We start from the raw sequence: 4,910 nt of genomic DNA, 5'->3' as shown, positions 1-4,910 counted from the left end.
AAGCCGTGGAACGAGGCACACGAAATGGAAACAACATGCAACGTGTAAAATTCGCAAAAAATGCGCATGGGAAATCAGGGAATGAGGAAAATAAAAGCGGTGCAAAGTCACACAAACAACAAGCGGAAAACTGAAGATGAGAAGCAGCAACAATAAAAAACAAGACCGCAGATCGTCGCTTCGCTCCTCTCTGCGTTCTTTTTGCGTTGTTTAAAATGGTTTTTTTAAACGTTAATTTGATTTTTCCATCAAATTATTCATTCAAGCACTACATGGAATGTAGTTTCAATCGGAGTATACATTTCTGTATTTTATGAAAATTATATCAATCAAAATCAATAATGTTCGACCCGGACAAAAAGTTCATTAGACAAATCTTTCACTAAATTGCCGTACTTTGAAAAAATTAAATATGTAAGAGAAACATTGAAAAATTTAGGATAAATATGGATACATAAATAAATATTAATATATATTAATTAGATAAATTATGGTTTTATTAATTATATTATTTTGGTTTTGGGAATGATAATGTGAACGTGGGTTGTACATTATTTCACATTGAGAATTAAAATAATATGAATTTTTTTTTTTTGAGTTATCTCAAACATGAATTACATGAACATGAGATTATTATATTTTTGTAATTAGGCGTAATTGCTTTATTTCAAATTAGAACTTTGGATAGAAAAAAGAATTAATTTTCGGTCCAAAAAAATGGCCTAAAGAGTCTTAAAAATTTCTTGGGAAAAAAAACAAATGCAATAGCCTATATTCCATGTATTCTTCATTCCATGTAGTGCTAAAAACGAAGAAAAATGAAGAAACAGAATTGAATGCGCAACGAAAAATTGCTTGTTGCAAAATGTATTGATGCAGAAAATGCCATACAAAAAAAAGAACGAGTATGACATCCAAACAAGGCCAGACCATAAAGTGAATATTTTTCTCGCGTTTCTGTTGTCGCGCGCGCGCATACACAGAACGAGACACGAGAGCTTTAGTCCATTGCTTGAGTGTGATGTATATATATGTAAATGTGTGTCTGCATCGGTGAACGATAGAAAAAAAAATATCCCAGGATAAAGAACGATATGGATAGAGCGAGAGAATGAACGAACGAGTGAGATAGAGAAGCAGTGAAATTGGCAACAACACATAAACCGCGTGCTTGATGAAGCAACGTTATTATGCAAAATGTGCAGATTTTGCATGATTGAAGTTTAGAGTAACACGCCAACCGTCATCAGTACTGATCGCTGCATCAGCTCGTAACGACATCAGATTTTGTTTCATTCAACAGCGTATTTTTATTGTGTTTTTCTTTCTGTTGTTGTTGTTGCTGTTGCTAGCGCCATTCGATGTGCTTACCTCGCAAATGATCCTGTTGATGTTACCGCTGTGCAACGTTTTCGTGATTCAGTTCCTCGTCCTATTTCTTCTTCTTCTGTTTTTTTTTCCTCTCTCTCGCTCTCTCACTCTCTCGTTCGTCGTCTGTGTGTTGCCATTTTCTCACACTTGCCGATGATAACAAGTTCAAGAAAGCTGTACGGCTACAGAGCCAGAGCTCCCGGCAAAAGACGACGACGAGATCGAAAGCAACACGAGTAGATGAGAAGAAAAAAAGTCAGCGGGCAAAATGGATTTTCTCCATAAATTGCGATGAATGTTAGCGACATAGTCGAAGAAATTCCGTTCGTAGGTAGCACATTCCCACGTAACGGGTGTCCTTTCTCTCATTCTAAGCGAATAATCCGTTGCTAGTGGTTGCATCTCTGAAGTCGTGTACCGTTTTGTCTCTTCGTTTCGCCTCGCACAAGCGACGAGCATATGATTTTGCAGCGGAAGAGACAGTGCGAGCGAGATAGAGAAAGGGAGGGAGAGAGAGAAAAAAACACGTCGTGAAATTCAATTCAAATTTACATTTACTTACTAACAGTAAACAGCACTTTCTACGTTCACCGACATAAATAGACGCTGGGGCCAGATAAAGCGATTGATTCTTGCAACTCGCAATAGATTCCACCTACTTGAGTGCCACACTCTTGCTCCCTCACTCGCGTCCAAACCAAATATTGCTCGCCCTTTTCCCGCTGTCTCTTCTCCCTCTCTAACTCTCCACATTAAAAAAAGATCACGATTTTTGTCTCTCTCTCTCTCCCTCTCAAGCTTTTCACATCGAAAGATGATCACGGAATTCAGATTCACATCATCGAATCGTCTCTAGAAGAATAGCAATAACATACTCACTAGATGACAATGCCATCGACTCCGAATTCCGTTCAGAAACGGTTTTGAAAAGTATTTATTTAATTTGTGCAATGAAATAGAACAGAATATGTGACACACAACGAGGCAAGCGAAAGAAAAAAACTGAATGCAGGAGAAAAAAAGGAGGAGACAGAGAAAACGAGAATCAGTTCGATTAGTTTGCAATATTAAACGAGCGAGAAAAATTGCGAAGAAACAAATTGCACACATAATATATAAAACGGAAGGAAATATTGTAGAACGCGCTATTGAAAGGGGAGCAAAAAAAACTCTTGCGAACTTTTTTGTAACTATCTTCTTCTTTTTCTACTTCAGCCCTGGAATGAAGTTCGAGCGGAAAGTAAAAATCAAATCGATAGAACAACTAACAAGGCTCATTTATTAGAAGAAAAAAGAATGGCACGGAACAAGCAAAACTATGGTATAGATGGGGACAGTGAAAGGGAGTGGGCGAGAGAGGGAGAGAACGAAAGCAAAAGGAGGAAAAGTGTGTGTGTATGTGTGTGAATACACGGTGTATCTGTTGGATTCCTTTCCGTCTATACAAACCCTGAGAATGACATATTATGTTTCATCATACTTGTTATGAGTTTCAACGAAAAACCAAAGATCATATGTACGGTGTTCGCGTATATCCCATGACTTTATGCCACAGTACCGTTGCTATCCATTATTCAAGATATTTTTTTATAGAATCGGATTGCTGCAACCACAAAAGGACGAATGAAAAGAATAGCAAGAGAGAGCAAAAGAGAACGAGCGCAAGAAATGCGAATTGCTGTAATTTAGATGTTGCTTGAGTTAGAGACCGAAATATTTTACTTGTACCAAAAAATATAAATCATTGATCAATTATCGTTTAATCATTGTTCAATGTTCGTGCTTTTCTTTCGAAATTTAATTTCACTCGCGAAGCTTTGCAAAAGAAAAGTCAAACGCAGATGGAATACGGAGCAGAGCAGAGGAGGAGACGAGAGAAAAGGGAGAGAAAATGAGTGTTATACGAAAAGCCCAAAGCCATTACGTGCAACTTATCGTTAGTAACTTTTCGGGTCGAGATGCGGAAAAATACTTTTATGAAGTCAATATTTTCCCAATTTGGAAAGAACGCGCGCACATTCGCAAACTTGTCTCCACCATAAAAAGTCGATCGGTTTCATCTGCCATGAGTTATTGGCAATATTTGTAATAAAAGGTATAAATTGCGACGGTTTTGTACGAACTGAGCCATTTTTGTTTAAATGTTCGCAATTTTTTTTCCCTCCTTCTTCGTGTGTTATGTGTTTATATATATATGTGTGTGTGTGTGTTTGGGTTTTTGCTTATGCCATTTCCGTACATTATTCAGCAACACCAATAACATATGATTGGTAAGCAATTTGATGCGACGAATTTAATTTTCATTCGAATAAATGGATATTACTCGCTGGTCAAATTGCAGCAAACGAAAAATCTGGGATGGATTTTTGGATTTTTGGCCAACAATTGTTTGCTAGTTTTATGCATTATTAAGGTTATTTTCGAAATATTTCGTTTATTAATGATGATGTGTTGTGTTCTGTTGTTTGGTTTTGTGTAAATTGGCCGAACCGCGGCCATACAATTGTTATGCAATAAATTATAAGCCATTTTCATGGTGTTTATGTTTGTGTTTGCGCAATACCTTTTACATGTTTTTAATGGACATTTAGTTTTAGCTCTTTTTCACTTTTATACACACCGAAATTGTGTGCGTGTGTGGCCTCCATCGTACCACACATTTCAAAACACACTCTTACCAACATTCCACATCCACAATACATTCGCATATCGCGCTACTATCTCTCTCGTCATTGTATTTTTTTTCTCTATATTTCGACGTAGGTGCGTTCTGTACTGGCATCCAGATCGTGTGTCTCTGCCAATTCCCCATTATGGTACAAATTGAAAGCGCTTATCATTGTCAGTAGCATTTCAGAGCAAATTTAATAAAATATAAATATTAAATGAATTCAATTATGCACGGTGCATGGTGTATGAGTATGTCGGCATAACCATGTGCGTGTTAATGAGATCGAATTTTTGTTGTTATTTTTGGCATTGGGAACATTTTAACAAACAATGAGACCAATAGCAACAACAACAACTAGACGAAAAAAACTGCCCGTAATGCTGTGCATGTGTCTGTGTATGCGAGTCTGCAACGCATTTAATTTGTAATACGATAGTCCATTTTTTCGCTTAATTATATTATTTTAAATTAACTTAGACTGAATAGACATGTTAAAACATGCTGAAAATATTGACATGGAAATTAATAAAACAATTAATATATATTCAAAACTAATATGAACAAAAGCGTTTTGTGTCCCATTCACTTAATGAACCAATGAATCGATAAGATTCACGCACAGCAAATTCACCTGTGTCTGTTTGTTTGTGTTTATTGGTGAATTCCTCACTAATTCGCATTTCTGCGAGAGAAAAAAAGAAGCAAAACCGAAATATGAAGCAATGTTTTGGAAATTGGTTCTGGATTCTACGTAAGCCCGGAGAAACGGGGAATGACACGAAAATCCTGGACAATTCCTATCGTTGCTACCCTTTTTTAGAGGTTTACTTATCGGTGGTTGTTATGGTGATAACAAATTAAATTCTTA

This window comes from Sitodiplosis mosellana, unplaced genomic scaffold (assembly GCF_009176505.1).
Source record: "Sitodiplosis mosellana isolate CC-2019 unplaced genomic scaffold, AAFC_SMos_1.0 Smas_scaffold_6226, whole genome shotgun sequence".
Lineage (NCBI taxonomy): Eukaryota > Metazoa > Arthropoda > Insecta > Diptera > Cecidomyiidae > Sitodiplosis > Sitodiplosis mosellana.
Note: the sequence above shows the minus strand (reverse complement) of the source record.